Here is a 12,693-nt window from a genome sequence, read left to right as displayed (position 1 = left end):
AAGAAAAATAACTTATTGACATCATTCATTGATACGAGATTCAGAATGTTTGTTTTGTCTTGCAGAAAAAGAAGGCAGCCCTCCCTTTCTTTTAATGTGAAATAGAAAGCGAAAATTTGAAAACAGATTTTTTGGAAATTTACTTGCAAATATCGTTTTCAATATCGTGATTTTCTTCCCAATGGTACTGTACTTTCAAATTTTCCAGTATCCCTCTAAAAACAAAAAGTCGAACCTCGTTATTGTTAACGTAGGCATTACAAGGAAGAGAAGTATTAGAAAGCAGCTCCTTTTTATTATGGATTTCTTTATAATCATGTAAATAAGAAATTCCGGAAATTTTTTCCTCAAGAATTTAATTCTTGTGTTTTGATTGATAATTATTACACTGCATACTAACTTTTCGCATACTGTTCGCGTCTAACAGTTTCCTAATAATAACTACTTCAAAATTACATATGTTCTTGCACGAATTCAAAAGTACGTATGATACAATTACAATTGATTCTAAAATAATAATTATTTAAAGATATTAAGATACTAATTAAACGTTTCACTGTATTTCAAAATCTGGAACAACAAATTTTTATTTATAAAAAATGAAACTGTCTTTATATATTCTTTGTCACGATGCTATTTCTTATTACCGTGTCGACATTTTTTAAAATTCATTTTGTTATCTCTACGCAATATGAAAATTCATATACTGCTTAATATTTTTTACATATTATCCATCCACCGCATGATATCTCCTGAAAAATCAAAATATTAATGTTATATTATTACAATGCTTCTTAAATTTCAATTTTTGACAAATTTGAAATCCAATATATTTTGCACAATTATTATTTATCAAAAAATTCCAAGTTAGTAACTTTCTTTTCAAATGGCAAATAACATATACTTTGACTTACCTGTAAGTTTTTGTTCCTAATCATCATTTCCTCTTATAGAACATCATTATTGTTCTTATAATTACTACCAGTGTCATAGATATTGTAGTGGCTACAACTGAATTAATAGAAAATGATAAATAACTGTGTATAACACTAACACATAATTGTGTATAACAATGACACATAACTTTTACTTACACTTCTGTCGATAAGGGATTACTTACTGTGATATCCTGTTGATGTTTCTTAAGGCACTTGATTAGGTGCGATACGGTATCATTCCTTATGGTATACTGTAGATAAGTATTTTAGAAAATAACAAGAATAAATCTAAATTATTCAGAGGTTCCAGTTTCGGCTTAGACATAAATACAGGACCATTTGCAAAGAAGAAAGGGTGCGTTTCTACAGCCTCGTTATAGTAACCATGAATACCAATCTCTGAATTACTGGTTACTAAACATAAATATCCTATAAAATTTAATATATTTCTTTAATTTTTAATACATACATGAGTTAGTAGTTCTAAATTATGAATCATCCTACCTGTGATATTACGCTTTTCCTTATAATATCATCACTCGAGTGAACAACATTAAGATCATGTAAACCATGTCATCCTATCTTACTGTGAAGATACTTAGTTATGTTATCTAACATTATAAAAATATCATCAAATTCAAGTCCTTTTATTCACATCACATGGCCACGACGATCTGGTTCTTCGTTATATAATGTTCTAAAATTTGTCGTATATATAGGATGTACAAACCGTGATATCAAGGTATCAGTTCTTCCTTCCCAAGGGACAGTTTCATTAAAATTCTGATAGAATTAAAAATTAATTATTAATATTCTAACAATCATATATGTTAAATACGTTATAGTCAACGATATATACCTGAGCGAATGTAGGGGTGATTCCTTGATAATTATAAATGTCATCAGCCCACATCATTGTGCCACTTCTTTGTACTCCAGCCTCTAGATTAACAGCCTAAACAAACATACGAAATTTTATAGAAGCTGTACAAAATATAGTATATATGCGCAATATTGAAGCGTTCAAGGGGATATAAAGGTAATGTACATCACATACACGTGTACTCTCATGCAACAAAATACAATTAGATTTAATAGTATAAGCTCTTTTATTCATCATAATAGATTGGAAATTTAAGTGTCTTACGAGGGTGAGTAAAAAGTTACCCGCTCTGTCGGTGTAGAATTTATTTTAAGCAATTGTCAAAAAAGACATACATCATTTTTTGACATAATCACTCGATTTCTGTATACACTTTGTCCATTTGCCGAAGGACCTTTGTATTTTCTCATTAAAAAATGTTTTGGGCTGAGCTGCGAACCACGAATGCATCGTCGTCTTCACCTTTTCATCAGCTTTTTCGGCATCCATCTCGCACAAACTTTTTAAAATCCAAATCTGTCGTGCACTATTGCATAAGCAGAGCCGTGGCTGATTTGCAAATGATTTGCCACATTATCCAGTGTCACTCGTCTATTCCATAGAGCATAAGTTCATGAGCACGTTCAATGTTGTCATCGTGGATGTGGACGGGCGTCCAGCTGTTTTTTCATAACACTCGTGCGATCTTCTTTGAACTTTTGTGCCCATTCAAACACACTTCGTGACAAAACACTTTCTCCATAATGTGCATTAAATCTTTGATAAATATAGGCATCAAACATAACCTCCGACCACAAGAAACGAATCACAGCATCCTGCACTGTTTTCCTGCAAATCACCATTGCAAAGCGCCATTACTCGCGCAACGGTCACAAACGAATTGACGTAACACAAAGAAACCTGCGCAGCAGCACTGAACAGATATTGACGTCATACGAAGAGTGCAGATGGATCAATACGGTCGACAGAAGTTTTAACTATCTGGAGTGCGGATAAATTTTTACTGAGAGTCGTATAGGAATCTATAATCTGTAAGTACACCTTTGGCTGAATGGAAATTTCTCTTACATATAGTCAAAAATGCTGAAACTGTGTATTGAATTGGAAAGTGATAAAAAATAAGTGAAGTTTCGAGGTTGCATGTGATTGCATGAGTACACAGGACGTTTTTAGCGAATAAAAAATAATTTTGAAAGACACGAGACTTATCTTGTATTTTATGCACTCTCTGTGTCCGAATTTCCAGAAGCTCTCTATCTTATGAAGTGTTTTAGATTAGCCGGAAAATTTTGTACGTACGTACAAGAAGTATACGATCTAAGTGGAATATTCCATTATTCTCTTGATACAACAGAAACGAAATTTACAGAACTTCTCAGAAAGTTGGTTTATTATTACCAAATTAATAGAATTAATACACGTTTATCATCTTTACATACCTAAGTCGTGGAGGTTTATCGTGCGTAAAAAATTAGTGTCGTTTCAAAGTTACATTTCGTACATTTTAAGCCTATAATTTGTAACGTACAAAACAATGTAAATTTGAGCTGTTTCTTATCTCCACAATAAGAAAATCCAACTTTACGTTTTTTACACAATGATATTTATGGAACAGTAATATCATATTATTGCATCGCTTGGAGAATGAAGTCAAGGTACGATGTGACCCTAGTGTAAACGCTGGGATACCCAGCTGTGCCGCACTTATAAGCATAAGACACAATACCTATTAAATACGAGGTTAATTCATGTTGTATCAGCAGTGGTCCGCCGCGGTCAGCCTGAAAGGATCGTTAAATTTTTAATCAAAGATACTGAAATATATCGATCGAATTGTATTGAAATTATACTTATATACAGTAATAATCTTCTATTGATTTGTGTATTGAAATACTCCAATTTATAACGTACATGTTATATGTATTTTGAGCAAAACTAAGATTAGAAGGAAATTAGATTAAATACCATAACGAGGTGTGAGAAGTGGGCAAAACTATTAAATTGTGTTTATCTATTATTTTTAATGTTTAAGACGTCGATTTGATGTTAATTCGAATCGACGTGTCTTCAGATACCGTATAGTTTGTAGTAACTCTGTAACTTAATTACCGTACAAGAATCCTCTCCACCCTGAGCATGTTCGGCGCATATTATACCATCAGTGATATCAGGTGCATTAGGAAATTTGGAATAAGCTATTTTGCATTCGGCGTTCTTAATCACTGGCATTTGTACTTCCATTAATGCATTACGTCGTGGTCGTCCTACGAAGAAAATAAGAAAGATATTTAAGACTGGAACTATTTAATTTTATTATAAAATTGATATCACTTACTATATCTTAATGCTCCCCATCCAGCAACAAGGGGGTTATAGCCGACGAAGTTGCTCTTTCGTAGGGGCTCTTTCGTACAAATGGGATATACGTACCCTGAAAAATAAAAAAATAAATGAAAATGCAGGAAACGAATGACCAAAAGTATGAGAAAGAATTATACACGCTTTATGACACAATATATGTGTACAGTAAGAAATTTCAGGATATGATACTTCAGTAATACTCAATAGCATATATATATATATATATATTTGAGGACTTACTCGAAAATGGCACCTCCTCCACCAATCTAAGAATGACAATATTATGATTGTGTATGTTTTCTATTCCATCCATATGTGCACAATGTGCTGCGGTCAAAACATGCCTAGCCGATATCAGGGAACCTCCGCACTTCCATAGTGGTTTGTCTGGGTTTCGGGGATTACGAAAACCTAATGCAGCGATCCATGGCCAAGCGCCTAAAATGCAATAGTCATAGTTGTGAATATACATAATTTTTTCTCACATAACGGGTAACAACGATTATTACCTATTCGATATTCGATCATACAGCAGACGATAAGTACATACGTACAAATACTCTGAAATAGAGATTTGATAAAGACAGAAATTAAATTTTTATTCCAGTGGAATACAAATTATTAAATAATTCTATATAATTTCTATTTGAACTATACTGAACTATAAAGTTCAAACGTGTAATTTCTGCCCTAACAGTTTTTGATCTCTATCCATATTATTACTCCTATATCAATTTTTTATTTCAAGCAAAAAGATACTCTTCCTAACATGAAGTAAAAGAAAGAAATAATTCAAGTTAATAAGTAAAGTTACTACCGATAAAATCATAGCATTATTATTTAGTCTAATTGAAATGTACATTGATGTGCTGTTTAATGCCTTTAAAGTTCATTCTTTGCAGTAAATGGCTTATTATTAATCGGAAAGAAAGACATAAAACGTACCAAGTTCAGCTGGTTTACCATCGACCACCCTGGTATGAGAGACGTTGCTAAAACCACAGTATGGTGGTCGCAAAGCCTTATACTTATACACAGTTTTTATTAAAATTTCTCTCTTCTCTTTGTTTGGATCGTTCGGACAGCAAACGATCGTAACATTGCCCTGGTATCTGCACACTGATCGTCTATAAAAATCGGTGGCTGTACGGTACTGTATCTGCCATATTTCTTGCAGAGGTTTACATTTTCTGTAGTCAAGGCACCTGCCTTCTTGATTGTCCGGTGTGGTACATTCTGGATCAAACAATTTTAAAACATTTATACAGTTCAAAGATGCGTAAGAAAGCGACACCGATTACTCAACTTTCGAAGTAAAAAGCCGATCAAGTCCACCGGATTGCCCTACAGACACGTATTAATCCGTAAGAGTGAGTCATCATGTTGATAATAATTATCTAAAGAAACTTTTCACGTGAAAATATAAAATTTTAATTGATTAGATATTGTGTTAGCCATACTTAAGAAAGAAAATGAAAATGAATGAAATGAAAGAAAAGGACTACCTTCAACCTCATTTTTTAAATAAACACTTTGTCAGTTTTTCGGTAAATAAATTCTTAGGAATTCAGGACAGTTTTTAGTGAATCATTTTGTTTCGACCGTTCGCGGAGAGACGCGATCGCGAGATAGCACGTCAACGAGAGTTGTAAGTTCCCATTACGATTAAATAATCGACGCCACGAACTGATCGATCCCCTTATTTCGATTATGATAATAAGGGTAGTTCAATGAAATTCCACAGAATTAACACAAATAAATTAATGTTTATTTCAACAACTTATTAACTAGAAAGATATAAATGGAACAAAAAAAATGTAACTGCGTTTTGGTTGATAAGTAATGCGCGACATACCACATGTGTTGACGGTTCGACTTCTCGAAAAGTTCTGAACGCCTTTCGATTTTTTTCGTTTTTTCTGGAAGGCGACCCCCACTACGTTCGGATCACGCCACATTCTTTTACAGCGAGGTAAAATACGGGCCACGAGTCGACGTTTCTGGAAGTCGCCCTGCTTAATGAACCATGCGCTTGCCACTACAATGTTTGTTTGCCGGGCAGACGCGACGATCCGTCTGCGACATTATAGTGCCGCGATCGATAGTTAAGAATATGACCTATGGTAAGCCGCATGGCGTAACATTCTCCCCCCGTTGAGAGGGTACCGATCAAACTAGCGAGGTGTGGTTGAGGTTCCCATCTTATTTCGTCTCGATGGCTAGTTGTTCGGGTTTCTCGAGATCGGGTTGAATTGGCAGTGGGACAAGCCTTTTGACGCCCCGATCCAAAATGCTCTTTGCCGTCTGAACTGTAGCTGTCCGGATGACACCATCGGCGCCTGGATGAACCTTGATAACTCGGCCCAGAAGCCAATGCATGGAGGGAACGTTGTCCTCTCTGAGGATGACGATTGTGCCCTTTTGGATGCTGTGTCCACCCTTGCTCCATTTATTGCGGTTGGTTAGCTCGTTCAAATACTCCTTATGCCAGCGGTTCCAAAAATGTTGTTTAAGCTGTTGGATATGCTGCCATTTGGAGAGTCGGTTCGATGGAATGTCTCTGAAATCTCGATCACGTAAGCACATTAATGAATCGCCAATGAGGAAATGTCCGGGAGTGAGGGCTAGGAGATCATTTGGATCGGTGGAGATAGGAGTTAGCGGGCGGGAATTGAGGACTGCTTCTATTTCTATGATAGAGTATTACGGTGTTAAGCTCATATGTTTCTGTTTCTCCACTCGCGCTGCGCCATAATATCCTTTGATATTTCCGATCCTCTGGTCGTACGAGGAATTGCCCGATACATTTTCTCGATGTCGCCAGTGAGTACGTACTGATGAGCGCGGAATCTAATTAATATACAAAATAAATTGTGAATTGATTCGAGAATATAGGATTTCCCCATTTTCATGATTATCGTGATTTTTGTATAAATATATTTTTTAAGATACTAATAATTAGGTACTTATAAATTAGTATTATCAATTATTTTGCATTTATAATTCCGCTCTAGTATAAGTGTTAATTGAAAACTAACTTTATGTTTCAAAAAGTACTAGCAAAGTCGTTGAGTAACAAGCCACTGATGCTAACACAAATAGCATTGTCGTAATTAAATATTTCTAAATATTCATTTTTCATTTTGAACCTGTAGAAACAATTTATTATATATACTATTAGCTAAGTAATTGCATATTTAATTAAGTCGAAATATAAAACTTAGTTATTTTAATAATTTAAAAAATAAAAAACTGACAAACATTTCAATTTAATTTATGGTTGGAACAAAAGACAGTTATTCTTCATTAATTGAAATATTGCAATGCAGAGTACTTTCCAAAATACGCCGAGAGTATTCCTGATGGTGAAACGAGCGTTGCTTCATCGAACGCAGCTAAAGAAAACAACATCTATGTAGTTGGTGGTACGATGCCTGAAATAGAGGGCGCTAAATTGTACAATACCTGTACTATTTGGGGTCCCGATGGAACTTGATAGCAAAACACCGAAAGGTAAGTAATATATTCCTTTATGGCTTTGAATTTGAAAATATTGGGGTGAAGAAAGTGACTCTATCTAGGAAAAATTTAGGAATATACATATGTACATACGTATACTATAACCAATTCTATAATTTACGGTTTATAAAATACGTTATGATACGGGAAACGCCCATTTTTGTTGTAATGTGTTTGTTGTTGTATAAATTTTTCACATACTTAAAATATTATTATACTTATTTTTTCTCCTTTTTAAACATTATTAAATGATAAGATTTTTTAATAAAAGAAAGTGATAAAAACGCTGTCAGTTATTAAATAAAAAATAATTAAAGTTTAGGAGTTGGTAACTTTGATATTAAATTACAAAAGTTGCAGCAATAGAATTAGCGACCACATTTTTATGTTATTAGGTACATCTATTCGACATCGACATTCCTAATAAGATTACTTTTCGAGAGAGTGATTCACTCAGTCCTGGTAACTCCCTAACGACGTTCGATGTGAAGGGCTGCAAAATAGGTATTGGCATTTGCTATGATATTAGATTCGAGGAAATGGCACGCATTTATCGGAACAAAGGTACAGTAACTTAATCGATCAATACTTAACTAGCAAAAAATTAAATATCTTTCTTAAATATATTCTATATAAAATTAATATAATCTGTAACTCTGTATAAAAAGAAGCTTAATTTAAAAAAACCAGTATATTTGCTGAAAATGAAACAAATAAAAGAATTAAAAGCACAATAAGAGGACTGTCCTCGCATATTCAGAAATGATGGAATGTGAACCGTGCAACTACGAAGTTAATTGGTATTCGGTGGCTTCATATTTCCTGCTTCTCTGGGTTAGGTTGCCAAATGCTGATATATCCAGCGGCATTCAATATGACCACTGGACCACTGCACTGGTCATTACTTCAGCGTTTCAGAGCGAATGATAATCAATTATACGTTGCCTGCATATCACCGGCTCGTGTTCCTTAAGCAAGTTACGTCGCATGGGGACATACACAGTTGACCAATCCCTGGGGAAAGATTCTTTACGATTTGGAAACTCAAGAGAATATGGCAGTCACCGATATCGGTAATTTACAGCTTAAAATTAAAAGCGAGAGATCCATGATGTAATTAATTTTTAGTCTCGTTAATTTATCGATTTAGCCATCTTCCTCTGTATTTGTTGAATTTATTAGTAAGCATTACTTATTACTTCGTATGTTTCTTTTTTCTATCAGATCTAAAAGTTGTTGAGGAAGTAAGGGCTCAGATACCTACATTTTCTCAGAGACGTACAGATTTGTACGACACTGTCTGTAAGAAGGAGTAACTCTACACTAAAACAGAAAATGTTTTTTTATAATATTTCTACTACGATATCCTTTTTTTTGTGAATTATTACTAATTTCTTATCATTTGTACTAAATGAATGACTCAATTAAGAAAACCAAAACGTTATAAATAATAATCTGTATATCTTGTGTATCAACATGTAATTGGATATTATAATAATATAGGAATGCTATAATAATATAGGATAATAATATAGGAGAATAGTAATATAGAAAAAAACTACATGCTTTTAAACACCTTTAATATCGATCACATAAATTGTTATAATTCACAATGATTACGCATACATAAAAGACCCCTTGATAGTAAAATTTACGATCAAAAGGCAATTACGTATCGTTTAACAACATTTAATTTATAACACCTTTTAAACATTTAGACAGATTAACACATAACACTTCTTATATATAAACATCAATTCGAAGTTATCAGCTTGGAGAAATTGGTCGATTAATACCTGTAGATTGTCTGTCTCGATGAAAGACTTAAAGAGAGCAAAAACATGATAATGCCGCTAATATAATATTCCTTCTTTCTTGTATCTGTCTGCCTCTCAGGTCGTTTTACTAATTACAATAAGTAATTTCGCCTTCTTTGCGCTCTCTTTTAACGCATTCGAGACCGAAAGAAATTCATATCAGTCAGTAGGCAAGGGTATAGTATACATATTTTATATATAACTTATGTAGTAATGTATATATCATGTTAATTTCATATTTTTTTCAATATAGAATTATTATATATATATATGACTGTACATAATACATTATAGAATAACATAGTATATAATTTTATATTTTAAAAATATGAGGCATACTATTTAAGATTGTCATCGATTTAAAATCAAAGTATGAAAAGGATACCCTGGAGAGAGTAAAACACAGAATCATTCTAACTAAACATTCAGATCGTACCGACACCTAGGTATCGTCTTACAATTAAATCTCGGTCTCGAATGGATTAAAATGAAATACATACTTGCAGCTTCAACATCTTCAATATCGAGAAGATTCAAACTTTACAAATAAATGTAAATTGCGATGTAAAACAACGCGATGTAAAAAGGGAAAAAGGAGGAAAGAAGGAACAGGGAAGCAAAGAGAAGAAACGAATTTTTCATTTTCTCTTGCCAGGAATATAAGATGCTAAGTAATCTTCCTAAGTAATCTCCTCCAGCTTTTTCTAGTTTGATCAATAATTATTAGTACATGTTAGGAAAACAAATAGAATTTTTGTTCTCAAGCGAGGTATAATCTAAATTTTGTATGTACACAAAAATGTTAAATATCTGTAATAAACATGGTATAATCAATTTTTTTACATAAAATTATATTGTATAGGCTATTGTTATTTAAACATTTTAAATTGGATGAAGAAAAAAAATGACGCAAATAAAACGTAGGACATTTTAATTAAAGAGACTAATATAGAGATTTATCTACTTAACTGTGATTAAATCATCTCCACTTAACGCTCTACCTCTTCTATTAATTATGCTTCGTTAAACTATGATTACAGAGGATGGGTTTTTTGATAAAATGACATTCTGACAAATATATATAGATCGATATATATAGATATAGATAGACAAATATATAGATTCTTACAACAGTAGTTATGAATGAACAGTAGTTATTGTATCAATTCCGTTCTTCAGAAGCTTCATTTGTGAAAAGACAATTCGCCAGAATATGGATTCACTGTAGTTATAGCTATAGGATTTCAATCTAGTTGACAGACTTGCTTTACGTAGAGAATATCTGTCTCTTGTTCTACCTTATCGCGATTCTCTCCTCATCTTATACGCTTTGTCGAGCAAAGTAATATTGGCATATATCTCGGCTCTGGTTACAATCATTAGTTTCCGCTAAACGGTTAGAATCACATAGCTCGCGCTCTACTCTCGTTTATTCAACATTCAGGCCATATGGTCGCATGCGACGAGTTTTATGTTAATTCCGACCGATTACAATACCTTTCTTTCGTTTACAAGGAACGACGAGACTGGCAGTTGCGTGATTTCCAATGCAAAAGCCGCGATATCTGCACGATAACCTAACCTCAACCGATTTTGTTGTACTATTCTTACGTGGACTTCGTTTGTACCACTTTCGTAACAAAAATAGAATACGTAGAACACAGCAATTCCGTTATGCGATATTGTCGATTCCTAACATCCGAAAAATCAGAGATAATTATTTCCCTACAGTTGTACATTTGTGTGAAAAATTACGAACGTAAAGTTGTTTGGTGCATGCACAGTCCTCCCCTCCGCTGCATTTGCGTGGACATGCTAGAAAGATTCACTTTTCCACGGTGAAACTGTATGTATTATAATTTCATTTTTACAAAGGTCGAACATCCTACTATGCATAAATTTAATATTAATATAAGCAGGTTTCGTGTTAAGTATTACATCTGACGTATAAGCACACGTGTGTACGAGCCTTGGTTTTAAATGTCTTATAGTAGACACCGAAAAGATTTATTCAGTTGGATATCTGACTCAATATCAATATTTTACTAGGAGATAACATGTTAAGAACACGTTGGTGGATGGCATGGGAGATGATGAATGAAGACATACTTCTGTGAGATACATAAAATAGTAGTCAGAACGTATTTTGGCGCTTGGGGACAGCAACAGCTTTTTTTTTTTTTTATTTATTTGTTGGAATTACAATCAATTCTCGCGTTGAGAATTTTCAGTAATTTTTCTGGCGTGGCGCAGTGACATGGCTGTTTATTTACAATAAGTTAATACTTATTATAGATAGGTATAATTTATAAGTATTATAAGTAAGTGCATTAGCTTAATTTGGATAATTAAATGAATCTAACGTTTAGGTCTAGCGGGGTTAGTTGCCTCTTCAGCCTGCGAATCTGGTCCGTCGTATCGAGTAGTCCAGTGATTAGGGGGTTTCGGTGTTTCTTGACTCTTTTGCTATATCTGTCGCTATATTTTGCTATTTCCTCTTTGACTGTAGGTATCTTGAGGTCGCGATGGATGGTTTCGTTGGTAACATACCAAGGTGCGTCTATTAAGGCTCTTAGCGTTTTCGATTGGAATCGTTGTAGTATTTCGATGTTGGAGTTACTTGCTGTTCCCCATCGCTTCCTATATCCCTATATTCCGTACTTGCTTCGCTTGGTACTTTTATAATTTTCGCAGTTACAATAAAAAATTTAATTCTTAACAGATTAAAGATTTAACCTCTTGCTTTATAGTGTACAATAATTTTTTTTTTTTTTTTTTTTGTATAGGTTATGTGATCCATAGTTGTGAGTAAGCAGTACACACACACACACACACACACACACACACACACACACACACACACACACACACACACACACACACACACATATTTACGTGACAAGCTTTCATTTTCAATCTATATTTAAGATTAATATTTTATCAGTTTCTGTTCGTAACAACATCGAAGTAGTCAATAAGTTTGAGGAGTATAATTAAGGAAGCTATGAAGCAAGAGGTTAAGAACAAATTCTGAAAGAGGTTATGTACAACTCAGTAGTACTGCTTTACATTACTTTGCGAATTACTTTTCAAGCATAAAAATAGTTTAACAGCCACTTATAGTTACTTCCTTACCATTACATTCATTAAATTCGTTTGATTTTGTAAACTAAAT

The 12,693-nt window shown here is 33.6% G+C and overlaps 1 protein-coding gene across 2 annotated transcripts in view; it reads left to right on the top strand.

The window, feature by feature from the left end:
- LOC126877797 (omega-amidase NIT2-A-like) overlaps nucleotides 1-9,619 on the top strand; it is a 30,217-nt gene extending 20,598 nt beyond the window's left edge. Inside the window, exons 1-4 of one of the 2 annotated variants that reach the window (XR_007695339.1) lie at nucleotides 7,635-7,695; nucleotides 8,097-8,265; nucleotides 8,541-8,774; nucleotides 8,926-9,619. The gene's annotated coding sequence lies outside the window, so the exon portion shown is untranslated. Of the gene's footprint in view, nucleotides 1-7,634; nucleotides 7,696-8,096; nucleotides 8,266-8,540; nucleotides 8,775-8,925 lie in introns of those variants that run through there. The other variant, XR_007695337.1, reaches the window with a different exon arrangement.
- Nucleotides 9,620-12,693: the final 3,074 nt, after the last annotated feature.

This window comes from Bombus huntii, unplaced genomic scaffold (genome assembly GCF_024542735.1).
Source record: "Bombus huntii isolate Logan2020A unplaced genomic scaffold, iyBomHunt1.1 ctg00000247.1, whole genome shotgun sequence".
Classification (NCBI taxonomy): domain Eukaryota; kingdom Metazoa; phylum Arthropoda; class Insecta; order Hymenoptera; family Apidae; genus Bombus; species Bombus huntii.
The sequence above is the reverse complement of the archived record's forward strand: the minus strand, read 5'-3'. Positions and strand labels throughout refer to the sequence as shown.